Source organism: Emydura macquarii, unplaced genomic scaffold (genome assembly GCF_026122565.2).
Source record: "Emydura macquarii macquarii isolate MOO-44397 ecotype Brisbane River unplaced genomic scaffold, CSIRO-AGI_Emac_v2 contig_3603, whole genome shotgun sequence".
Lineage (NCBI taxonomy): Eukaryota > Metazoa > Chordata > Testudines > Chelidae > Emydura > Emydura macquarii.
In genome coordinates, this window is record NW_027133740.1 from 10969940 (window position 1) to 10983642 (window position 13703).

Below are 13703 nucleotides of genomic sequence, written 5' to 3' on the forward strand. Positions count from 1 at the left end.
AGTAGCTAGACAATCAAACTGGGACTGGCACAGATATATAGTAATGGACATTACCTGCCTCAAGAGCTCAGAATATAAATTCTGAATATGATTTTCCCTGCCTTAAAACTGGTCCTTCAACCAATTTGAATTGACATTTTCTAGAAAAAATTATTTTGGGGATAAAATATGGCCAAAAAAGGTGTTAGAATACATTTTATCACATGCTTAACGCCTCCTTAAAATATGTCCATCACCTGAAATAGGGACAAAACAATCTCAGCTGGCAAAATTATAAATGGAAATGATCCATTTGAGGATTTTAGGGATGTGTGTGTTAAAATGGATCTTAATGGAAAGAAAATCTCAGCCTAAACTGGTTTGGAGAAACAAACACACACTTAATAATGCTGGAAACCCAATCTTGTTCTCAGTTACAACAGTTAAAAATAAAAAATAACTCCACTTTCCCTAATGCTATTCCATCAGATTTATATCATTCAGGGAGGAATTGGAAATGAATACTAAATATAATCCACTTCCTCAATCAGATTAAACTGGGATAACTCCATTAACTTCAGTGGGACTGCACTGATTTACATTCACTGTGGATGTGGTCTGGAGTGTGTAATTTGTATGCCAAATTAGAATGCAGTGCATCCAAGTAACCCATCTGGAGTGAAAAACATCTTGTGTAAGAGGTAGAGAACTCAAAGTCCCTTCTTTTAACTGACTTTTAAAAAGTGTTTGCTTTTATTTTTTGTAACTGAAAGGAAGATAATGCTTTGGACCAGAATCCATCTCTTTTATGGCCAATGGAAACCAGCATGGTTTGTTTTCAAAGAGAAAACAAAGCCTACCACAAGGGAGTATACTTGATCTTTCAATTTGGTTCCATATGACTTTCACATATTGTGGACCAAGAAAAGTTTGTATCAGTAATGCTTCTCATTACCCACTAATGCTTTCTTCACTATTTTTCATCTTAAAGATGTCGATCACTTTTTTTTTTTAAATATACCATGAGGCAATGGGCCCCAATCCTAATGAGGGCAGGACTACTTTCTAAAAGCTTTTTTAAATATACAGATTACAAAGATGTTTGGTTTTCTACAAGGAAATGACAGCTGTGTCAAAGACCAAACTGAAGTGGCTGGTGCTTTTTAAAAAAAGCATTGGCATTAATTTTCTTGCTGTTATGCCTTGTTGCACCAGCAGATGCTTGTAGATACTGACTCTTCTAATTTTGCCCAGGCTTCTTGTTTGACAATTTAGCCCTTGCTTAGTGACCTTGTTGAATCCTTAGCATGAAATGTAGTCACTTCAACCTTAGTATTCAGAAAATACACCTACCAATATTTATCTGTCATATAAGTGCCTGTTTCATAAGTTAGACTTGAATTTACCTTCGCTATTTAACTGTTCACAAGTCTGTCTACATTTCCATACATGGATATATTGAACAATATGATCATTTGCCTAGAGCCAATACATTTACTATATAGAGTCTGCCCCCATTTCTCATCTATTTTTTCTGTACTGCTATCACACATTAGAAATAGCATTCTACACAGAAAACCCTATTTTGAGGAATACTAGTATTGACTAAAGCTATGCAAGAAGTGTATTGTACAATTAAAAACAATGAGCCATATATCTTTATCTAGGTTATTGCCCATTAGCTGGATAAACTACATAATTACAATGATCCAAATCTAGCAGCCCTTACTCAGGCAAAATTGCTAAAAATTTTAATAACCATTTTCTTTTGATATGTCTGGAGTAAGGACTTCAAGATTTTGTCAGTATTCATCCATATACCAACTCCATTTATGGACTGATACACTGTTGCACATTAACTACTAACACCCACACACACCCCTGGATTAGGTCTGATAGAATAAATCAGGCCACAATCTTAAAATAAGTAAAAATGTATGGAAGATAAGTCCTACTTTACTACTCTTCCTTCCTGCCAAAAAAACCCTAGCAAATAATATACAGTAATATACGTATAATGTTTGTGTATCCTATCAATATCCTTTACATTAGTTTTAAAATGTAAGACTGCTTAGAGACCTGAGAAAGTCAGAACTGAAGACACAGTAAAGAGATCATCAACATCAACAAATCACAGACCAGTGGATGTTACATTTTTGAGCCTAACGAGAGTTATGATGTCCCATAGGCAGCATTTTATTGTTTATTTGAGCTGATGGAAACGGGAATCAGTAGGTACTGAACATGAGAACATGGGAACCATTTGCTTTAAGGGTTCACTGAAGCAGATAAAATTCTGGTTGCCTATATAATATTTTTCCTATTTTTTTTTAAAATGGTATACCTTGAGAGAGTCACTTTACGTAACCATCAAACATCCTCTCTTTTAAAAGCCTGCCTGCCACTACCTGACTGTGTTGCTCTAGGAGAAAGTACAGATCTCCTGATCGCCATATCCCCCCCTCCTCCATGTACGTGGTAACTATATATTTCCTGAGTGCAAGGGTTGCTAATGCTAGTGCCAGCACTGCATAGTTCAGACTGAGTGGGGTGGGGCAGAGCTTGATAGCAGATAGTGCATGTTCAGCTTTCCATACAGGTATAGCAAGTGTGTAACTCTGTGCTTTCCCCCAGCACTACTGGATACCTTAGGAGGCATAATACGTCTCTTCACTACCACTCAGGTACTTTCATGCATATACACGTTGCTTTATCCAGGAGCTATATTTTGGCCTTTCTGCATTTTCTTCCCACATAAATCTATTTAAAATATCCCTTATTTTGAGCCTGTGTGTAGTTTAAGAATGCAAAAATGTTTGGAATGCTTCCCCAGTTGATGATTCCAGACAGTTTAACATCCTTTATAACAGAAATTCTGTTTATAAGCCTTGTTGGAAATATAACATTAATGAAAATATGACCTTAAAATTTAATGAACTGTAGGACAACTGTAAACGGAGGATGACAAGTTCAATTTGCAACTGATACTTAAGCACAGTGATATGATTTTTCCTTCAAGCATCTTTACTGAAAGCTAAAATATTTCTGAAATTATATGACCTTTAGATTCTATTTGAAAAGGTCTCTTTTTTCATTTGGAAACTGCCTCCATTGAATCAATTCCAAGCCTCCAGGCAACTTTCAATATCAAATATACAGTTGTTATATAATTATCTGAGAAATAGTTGTAAGTGAATGACTAGAGAAAATTAGCCTTCATGTCAGAAAAGAGTCAATGTAGTGTAAATGGTAAAACTGTTGGAACTCCATTGTACCACATATACCTGCATGCAGATATAACCCATTGATAGAAGTTTCCCAAATGCATCATGATATGTTTTGTTCTGCAAACTAAATTAGTTCAAGAGGAAAGTCTTCCAAGAGTTGTAAACCTAACTATAGAGTCATGGATCAGCAAGCAGATTAAAAGTGTTTTCATTACAGTTGCTTTTCAGCTAAGGCAGCCTTTGAATTACTTCTTCAAATCACCTTAATAATAATTACCATAATAGCTAAACTACAACTGCTCATAAGAGATCACCACTACCAATTGGTATTAAGTCTGCAATTTACTACCACAACAAAGTGACATTCTCCTTGATATTATTAGTCAAAATGGGCATCCATGGCCACATGTTAAATTGCCATTAAAACTAACAACATTTCTATAAACATGGAGCAACTGCAGAAATAAACCCTAAATGGGAGGGTTGGAAGGTGACTAGGGCAGATCGGCTAGTCTGCTAACAATGAAATGTGCAGCCCTTCAGCTCTTTGTGTAAAATGTCATCCTATTTTATATGGATCTGGACTAACCCTTTGAACCTTGTGGTTTGTGGCATAATACTTAGTGGAAATTGATCTGAGACATTGATCATTGTGATGGCTTGGAACTGGCAGACATCTGGACTAATTCCTAAGTTACAGAGGGTCATAAAAATATTTGCCTGTACAAAAGCATGTCGGTGTCTCTCTCACTCACACACACACACACACACACACACACCCCTTCTGTCTTATATCTGCATGTCAAAAATCTCAAACACTCAGAGTTCATTTTATCATACTATTCATTCCCCCATTCTTGTCTAACTGGGAAAGGTTTGATACCCAAAGTTTATTCTCCATCACAGGACTATTGTCAGCCATTTAACAGTATACAACCCAGTGCTAGAAACACTATATCTATTGATTGCTGAGCACCATTCGATCCCAATAAATTCAACCCACAAGGAAAAATGAGAAAATAAACGAAAGATCAAAAGTGCTGAAGAGAAAAAGAGGGAAATGATGGCAGAACATTAAGGACACCCATACTTCTCTAACACTCTCCTTCTTTTAAGCAGGATCATAAACAGATTTTAATCAGACATCAGTCTAAGCATTAAGGCTGGGGCAATGTATCATAGTGAATACTGAAAGTGCCAACCTGCACCAAAGCTGATTCTCCTGCTATAAATTAAGTAATGATTAGACTGGTATATGCAAAAATTTATCCAATGTTTTTAGAGCCAACACACTATGCTTGCCTGTGGTGGTCTATTCCTGGTCTTTGTATTCATTTGTCATTATAAGAGGAGGAGAAGAGAAAGGGACGTAAAATGCACACAAAACCACCACCTAGGTGTCAAAAAACAAACAAATGGCCCAGTTTTGCCCTCCTGATTTAAGCAAAACTCTGTGCAGGACAGTCCCTAACTGGAGTCAATAAGACTTTGGCCTGAGTAAGGATTCCAGGCCGAAGTCCATAATAGTCAGATCATTGAGCAAATCATGCTTGACTTACTCTTATGAGTAGGCAACTCTCTCCTGACACCAGAGGGATAACCGCTGTGATTGAAGGTCAGGAAATTTAGCCCTTAGATTTATTATGAGTGACCAAATACATTGGTCCACTGGCGATTGCCCTAGTAAAGGCTGAATAAAATTTGAGGAAAGGACCTCACCATTTGACTGTGCATTACCTTGTATCACACATTTTTACATGTAATGACTCCAGACACTCATTCGTTTGGAATGTTTCTCTTTTCAAAACCATTTGGACCAAAAGATGAGTTTTGGATATTGCTCTTCCATGTTTATCCATTTTTTGAGTATTAGGGTCTTATTCTGCTCTCACTTTCATTGGTGAAAAATCAGGATGGACGGACACACGGACACACACAATCTCTCTCTCCCCTCCCGCTGCCCCTCACCCCCCAATAGAATGGCCTCTGTATCAAGGGAGGCTAAATATTACAGACTACCCTGCAGATGTTGGGCTGGGTAGTTTAACACCAAAAATTATTGTCTGTGATGCATCCTCACACTGTGGGAGGAAGCCAGGCCAAATCAGTGTTAGGTTGTGGCAACTCTGGTTGAGCCAGAAAGTATCTTGTTGAGCCTGGTCCAGGGTCTACAATCAAGTGGGCAAGAAGGCAGGTGCCATGATGGACTCCTGAATTCACTGGTGAAAATCAGGAGTAACCCCAATGAATGATTAAATTAACACCACTGTAAATGAGAGAAGCTCTCTTCGTTTTCAGACTCTCTCCATAATATTTTTGTGACAATTCCAAATCTAAATATTCTGGAATAAATAATTATTAAGGATCTTTCCCTGTTTTACATGTAATCCCCACTCGGAGTTTGCCAGCTCCTGGAACTCTGGACTGAGCCTCTTGGGGGTCATAGGACCCCATAGACTACAACAATGGCCACTCTAGCAGAGCTTTCTGACACCTTTTCTTAGCATGACTGGCGTCACAGGTGGGCTAGAAATTTCTGCTGAGGCCAATAAGGAGAGTTGTATGTGGTGACATGGACAGAAAGTGATGAGCTAGGGCTGCACAGGTGCCTCAATGGAAAGGGACAGCCTGGGTCAGAGATAAAGAGATTAGTTTTAGTTTTGGGCACTGAGTTGGGGAGCTGAAAGAGAAGCCACACAGTTAAGGTAGTCTCTGCTTATCTCCCCTCCCTACAAAGGGAGTCTTTGAACTGCTGTGGGATCTATGCTGTGAGTCAGGCAGTCCCAGCCCCACAGAGACCAGCATCCAGAGAGGCAGAGATCTGACCTGGCACCAGCTACCAAGATCTAGCCAAGACTTCCACATGACCATAGACCAGGGAGCAAGGAAGGGACCCTACATCACACAGGAGCAAATACATCAAAGGAGAGACTTCTTTAGTTGTTGTTTAAGCTGGCCAATATTCACAGAGCTGCAGCAGATCTCTGGACACATCCCCTGCATGAGATATGTCAGGGAAAATGTCAGAAAAGGGGAGGAGGATTGGGAAATTTGTTCATGTGTTACTACTTATTAGATAACCCTAACCTTTTCCTTCCCCAGATCTTAGTTTCCTGTTTCCAATACAGACCTGTCATGGGGTTCACTCACCACTGGGGTACCTCCTTCTTGTGGCTGCATCTGGAGAATCAGCTATCATCCAGTATGACACCCCTTTCTCACATCATGGCCCCTACTCAGTCTCCAGGATTCTCGGTGCTTCCTCTTTGTGACTCAGCACTCCAGCTGGGTCACTATATAGTCTTCCCCTTCTAGGGCACCAATGTCCTACCAGATCAGCTGTCCTCATGAGGATTCAGACAGACAGTCTTCCTGTCCAGGTCCTGTTCCACTTTCCCAGCAGCTGGTAGGGGAACCTGGGTTAACCCACTGCTCCAGATTCCAGCCCAGGGATCCTACACTTATCAGCTATGGTCCGTTCCCATTTTCCTGGACACCTTCTTACTTCCCTGTTCTATTTTCTAACCCACCCCAGCCCAAATTCCCACCTCTTAGGAAGTAACTATAGGCCACTTCCCTCTTTGACTTCTTGCCAGACTCCATAGCCTCAACAACCCTTCGCTTCATCCAAGGAGTGACTTCAGACCACTTTGCTCACAGCCCCCTTTGGTTGTCAGCTTACTCCCTTTACATAGACCCAACCTGTTTCTTCCCAGATGGGATCCATCTTCACTTAATGCTTTTTCTTCAAGCCTAAATCTCCTCTCTGAAGCAGCCTACCAGCTTAATTTATCCAATTTAACCTACTCTGCCTTGTGTGGCATTGACATCTTTGTGATATTGCAATTTGGGATTTGTGTTCATGTCCTTCTTTGTGTTTAGGATTTTACAGCAGCAGCACTAGCATTATTCATTTTCCTGAGGGATAGCACCTGTTGTGTCTTGGAAGCACCTTGCGTGATGCAACCAGGCATTCCTTTCCCACACCAAAAAAAAAAAAGGGTTCAGTCCTCAAGTCTCTTATCTGAGGAGAGGCGAGACGCCACTCCAAGTAGCCAGCATGCCAGAGAGGGGCCTTGATCCAAATCTTAGAAATACTTTTCTAGCCCCTCCCCTGTCAATAAATCTAGACTCGTTATAATTTGTGAGATGTAAAATGAGGAAGCAAAACAGGAAGAATTGACCTAAGAACGAACAATGACATACTTGGTCAGCTTGAAGGGGAGGACAACAAGCTTGTGAGGAACTCTGAGTTAGTCCAATGCCTGGTGCATCCACTTGTCTTACAGCTAGTTGTAGTGAGGAAAGTCACACCCATGCGGAAAGATTAAAGTTCTTATTTTCTTCAAGACAGAGTGACACATCCTGGACTCTGCTAAAGTCAATGGGAGCTTTGCCATTGACTTCGGCTATGCTATGGATTTCACCGAAAGCTATTGGGTGAAACTTAAGTTTGGGCCAGAACATACAATCCTTACACAAATTAGCAAGCACTTCATACACTTGAGTAGATGCACTGCAACTAGAGGGACTATTCAAGAAATGGGAGTACAGGTTGTACCATGTATAATACCAGAAGAGATTTTTTTTTTTAAACAAAGGGCCTGATCCAAAGTCCATTATAGTCAGTGGAAAGACTTATTGATTTTATGGGGACTTTGGATAAAATTTCATACAAGAGAGGGATTTGTCTTTACATTCCTATAATTTAAAAAAAAAAAAAATCACACAAGTTGAAATACAAACAAATTGTGCTCTCATATTGAGATCTTGTATGCTAAATTTTAGCTGTGAGTGATCTCAATGTCTGATACATGTTAACCCCCTAAAAATATGAGACTAATACAAATGCAAGTTTTAGAAATCATTAAAGAGAAGCTGAAACATTAATGACATAGCAACATGCAGGACAGATGGGTTGAAAAATGAAGACAAATTAAAGTTAGATTATGTCAAGGGCAGTTTAGCACATTAAATATTTTATAGACAGTAATTAGTTCTGAATGTGTAGGAAATATAGGGCTAATAATATCAAGCAAGTCTGAAAAAGTTGTGTGTGTACTGGAACTTCCAAGAGAGCCTGATTTATAGTGTCCCTCTGATGCATTTAAGTGTCAAAAATGCATAATTTATGAATTCAGCTGTTTAGAGTTTTATTCTTTTCCAGATTGGGTATACTAAATGACCACACTCTTTGTAAATTATATTCAATTTGTAGTAAATTACTCATTTGAAAAGAAGTGAGAAAGTGAGTATTTGCGATTCGCTTCACACATCACAAAACAGATGTCTTCAATGTGCTTTTACACTCAACATGAGGATTTGGATTAGTCATCAGTCATTGATCATCTCGATTTCACACTCCACATGTTCCTTATTACTTAAATGTTTTGGTCCTCACGTACAAGATGACTTGCATTGAACTATAAGGAAGGATGTTGGATTTTACCAATGGCCCTGGAAGTTTTAAACACTTAGCAGCTGGGCACTGCTTATGATGAGATGACTGACTCACCCACACACACTGGATGAAGGATGACAGCTATAGTTACAGTATGATAATAGCATTGTTTAATAGAACTTGATCACTAAAGAATATTAATCTCAAGGCAGGCTACTCCCAGATATGGAACATGAAGCTATGAATTTGCACTTGTGGAGTTGCTAGTACATTATTCTTTCTGGGAGGCAGGTTTTAAAAAGGTCTAGGGTTAGCCCCTACAAACCAGCTCCTCCTCCAAGATCCGTTCTGCATTGCATCCTTATACCTCCATACTGGCTACTGGCCCCTTGACAGTATGGATACTGCCAGATTATGTGTTAGCAATTTGGTGCTCACAATAGTGCTATACAATTAGACTGGTGGAGTACCAGATTGCAGCTATTTCTCCAGCCCCTTCCTCCACCCACTGCAGCTTCCCCTCCACTCCCCCCATGCAGACACTTCTGCAGGTTCAGATGGAAGAGGGTGTACAATGTCCCTGATGTGTCACTCCCCTTTCATACTGGCTCCAGTCTGATTTTTGCCCTTTCAGAGCACAAGAGGATATTACTTTGTCATCTAAAGAGATACATGGTAATGCCTAGGGACCAGCCAGAGACTGACGAGATTTATTGAAGAGGCATAAACTGAAAACATTACAGCCAATGTGATACTTCAATACAGTTTAAAATGAGAGTTTTAAACATAATTAAAACAATTAATTGGCAGGCTACTTTCCACAGCAAATACAGGTGACTACTGTACCTTTAAAGTTCTGGTCTTCATTGGTTTGGGGGCAGATCTGCTCCAATTGAGCATAAGTTCCAGCATGCACTACTGCTCAGGGAGGCAAAATGGCCGATCATGGTCCCCAGCACACAAGGAGAATGCAGCTCTTGCTGTGCTCCCTAGGAGTCTCCCAGAGGTGCCAGTCGTGAGCCCAACCGCCCCCATGGCATTTCACTTTGGAGAGACTGGCACTGCTGTGGTACTGGACTCACTTCTGAAGGGAGCTCATGGATTAAAGTTGGGACTTAGTTTCCGCCTGGCATGTGAGAGGCGGCTGAAGCTTCCTTGCGCAGCATTGCCACCCCAACCATGCAAAAGTTACAAATCAAGCCCCCAGAAAACAAGAGATTGGCATAAAAGTCATTATTTAAAGAACAATTTCAGGGTTCTTTTCATTTGACTGCTAGTTTAAGCCATTAGGATCTGTGTTTTAACACAAATGCTCTTCATTCTGGAAAGTAAAGTAGAGATCTGATTCCCATGTCATTTAAAAACTTATCTAACTTCAGAGAGTTTAGTGGAGTTAATCCCAATTTACACAGTAGGAAACAGGACTCAGGCACTAGCAGTTCAAATGTTGGCTGCCAAAGCCATGAAAGTATATTATGATTTATTAGGGCTTCTGAAGGATTTCTTGCTAGAAAGACTGTACTGACCTTTATTAGGGGCTCTCTGATACTTCAAAAAAAACAAAAAAAAAAAAAACAGATTGCACCCCCATAAGCCACCTTCAGTCAACTATCTTAGAACAAATGCCTACTTCAATTTTCATTATCTTCTTGCTGAGAAAGAGCACACAGCACATGTAAATGTTTTGCTTTTTAAAAAAGCATTACGAAAGCATAGCAGTCTGGCAAGACACTTTTCAGATACATATAGCGCAATCCCACTCTTCACTTCTGGTGCTGTACATGTTATGTAAGTCTTCAAGGAATCCAAGTTTTAAAAGCATCTAGTTGTGCCAGCACAATTTTTAAAGGATTTTTAGTATATGTTTACAGATCCCTAGAACTATACCATTGTAAATCACTATTCCCAGTAGGAAGCATAATAGCTTCTTTATGCTCTAAAAATATATTAAAATACACAACCTCAGCTGAATCTTAAATGGTCAGTCAATATGATATTGGGCTTGTGATGATATTTCCCAGAGCACATAATCCTGGCTTTTAATTTTTTTTTCTTGAAAGCAAGTTGTATGCAAACAACATTTAGAGTTTAACATAAAGCCAACACCCCTTCCCTTGAAAGCAGATTTTTTTCCTCTTGCGTTCAATTAAAACCTACTCTGTTGTGCCTACATGCCATTTGGAGGATCTAAAGCAACTGTATTTATTAGCCAACATGTTGCACAGCTTCAGGAGGGGGATCATTCCCACAGGATCCAGCACAGTGAGGAGTAAGATGTGTACTTGGTATGTCTCCCTTCATGGATTCACCTGGGGAATCTCCACCTGAGTGTTTAGGATACCCATATGTAGAGAGATCTTGTAGACTGAGTAGAGGGTTGGAGGTCCAAGCACTAAAGGAGGCAGAGGAGTTCTGTACAAATGGGTTCTGGCAGCTGAACTGCTGCCCATTGTATAAGGAAGGAGCAAGCCACATTCTCATAGGAAGAATGTGGGAAAACTTGACACTGGTATCCTCTCCTCACAGTTTTCCCACCACCATTTATCTCCCCCACCACACACACACTATGTGGCAGTAGGGTGAATAATTCACTAGAATTGACTAATGGATTAAATATGGAGTTTCAACCTTCTATTTTAGATATGTATATTCACCCCTTTAACCTTAGTATCTAAGATCCACACCCCAGCTTTCATGTATTTATACTCAATGATCCTGTGAGGTAGGGAAATGTCATTATCCCCATTTTACAGCTTGAGAACCAAAGCACAGAGAAGTCAGAGGCAGAGCAGATAGCCTGGACTTTGAGAGACCCAGCTTCAGTTATCGCCTTAACCTATAGGTCAATCTTGCTCTTCATTCTATAGAGAAATCTTGCATTCTGAAAAGTGTAAATAAGAACTAAATGAATGACGTATAGCTTTTCTGGTAGCATGATAATATATATTGTATTTAACAAAACCCATAAGTAATTTAGAAATGCCTAAAGGTCACAGGTTTGTCTTTTCTCCTTCTTTAAAGAACATTACATATTTGCAATGCTCCCTTGTGTAGTTTAGGCTGATTCTGCTAAACTAAAGTACTATCCCTTACAAATGAATAATTTTTAAATAACAAGAGCACTGCACTGCCATCTGGATACTTTACATACACTACATATGATGAGGGCACACTTACCCTTAGAGCACCGCACTGCGTCATCATTATCCTCAGCTCTGGAGCCTCCTGCAGGCCATCTGCCTCTCACAGGATCTTCCTGGGCTCAGCCTTCCAGCCAAGTTACATAAAAGTTCAATCCCTCTCTGGGGAAGAGGTGCAAATAGGAACATTCAAAAGAAATCTCTAGACTAATAACTTCTGATTTGCCTTTTGGGCTACATAAGTCTTCTGCTTCTGGACCCCTTCTTTCAGCCCCTGCAGAGCTTCTTTTACACTATTTCCTCCCCAGTAGGATTCACCCCCACTGCTTCCCTTCCCCAGGGACTGTGGCAATTTACCTCTGGGATCTATCTATCTCCACCTATAAGCCATTATCTCAGGACTTCACCTGCAGGAATCTAACCTCCATGTTTCTTATATCCATTGCTGGCCTAAACTCAGGGATCCCCCAATTGTAGCCCACTTTACTCCCTGAGCTTTGCCCAGGCCCTTCCCAGAGAGAAAGAACCTTCTTTGAGTCTTTCGCCTACATCTCTTTTTCTCAAAATGTTCTTCCCTTCTCCGGAGCCAGTCTAACTATAGGACCCTAATCTGGAAGCTTATACTAGCTGTCATCCCAGAGCCTAATAAGAAGGCCCCACTGTCTCTCTTCCCAGCTAGTTCTCTTCAGGGCTCTTACTGATGAACCCAAGCCTCATTCAGGGCTTGACCCTCAAGACCTACTCTATCCTCTATCGGTTCCTTCCAATTCATAGCAGCTGCAAGTCTTCTCCAACAAAAACTCCCCTATACAGGCACTTTGCTGGCTAACCAACTCTTTATACTTTTTCTAGCAGCTTCTTTCTATCTTAGTTGATTCATTACAGATTAGCTAAAGGGACAACACCTGGAACACCTGACTGCTCCCAGGTGTAGCCCATAGGGTCACCATGGGCTAATTACACCCTGATACTTCCTGAAGGATCACTAGCCCCATGAGACAAGACACTGAATTTTGCACAGACAGTGAAATATCTGGAGAAACATTAATCTGCTTGTACTTTCTCTGGATCACTTCATCCAGGTAATTTAACATAGTTAATTCAAAGTCATTCTTAACTAAGCAACAAACAAGGTATAGTTGATTGATCTTCAGACAGAAATAGGAAGATCAGATGGAGTATATTCAAGGTCTGCATGGAAGACAAGAAATTCCTTACTGGAAGAATGTCAGGTTCATTTTTTGAGTGAGAAGCTGTTTTGCAAAGATTTAAAGTCAATTTTCACAAGTACAAAGCTGACATTTCACAGTAGGAAAAAAAAAATCTTCAAAAAAAAAAAAAAAAGGTAATATGTCAGGGAAAGTTTGCCTCAGATCAACTTAAAAATAAATAAAAATGCACCATTAGTTCCATGGCAAAAGCTTACTGTTGATCGGTGGCTATGCTATGGTTTTGACCAGGATGAAATTAATGAGTGCTCATAAAAACTTGTGTCATAAATATTAATGACAGAAAAGCTGGCAGTTTTTCTCAGGTTTAAAATTTTTCTGGCATAACAGAAGAGGAGGATAAAAAGGGTAAAGATGAATGTAGTTTTTAAGTATGCTACTTTTAAAGTTGTTTGTTCTTATTATTTAGGTACAAAATAGACTGTCTTAAATTAATGTACGATACAGGTGTCAGTGATCACAGGTTAAAAAAAAAAAGTCTTACAGACTTGCACAATAGCCTTCTAGCCCTGGGGGTTCCAGATTGGCCCTTCGTCTCTGGTACTATGCAAAATTCATCATTGTCATAATTGGTTTAAGACCATTTATGTTTGAAGAAAGCTCCTGCAAGATCTGGATCTGAACATGTGGAATTCCAAGAGATACATACATTGAACTAATTCCTGGACCCCTGGCAAAACCCTATAAAAAAAGCCTTGTACAGGAGATACTTCAGAGGTTTAGGAGA

At 39.8% G+C, this 13703-nt stretch overlaps 1 long non-coding RNA gene across 1 annotated transcript in view; it reads right to left on the bottom strand.

Annotated features, from left to right (window-relative positions):
- The window catches only part of LOC137145674 (uncharacterized), a 34613-nt gene extending 22071 nt beyond the window's left edge, over window positions 1-12542 (bottom strand). The window contains exons 1-2 of the long non-coding RNA XR_010917715.1: window positions 12490-12542; window positions 11785-11909 (exon numbers count right to left, since the gene is read on the bottom strand). This is a non-coding gene — a long non-coding RNA (uncharacterized lncRNA). The remainder of the gene's footprint in view (window positions 1-11784; window positions 11910-12489) is intronic.
- Window positions 12543-13703: the final 1161 nt, after the last annotated feature.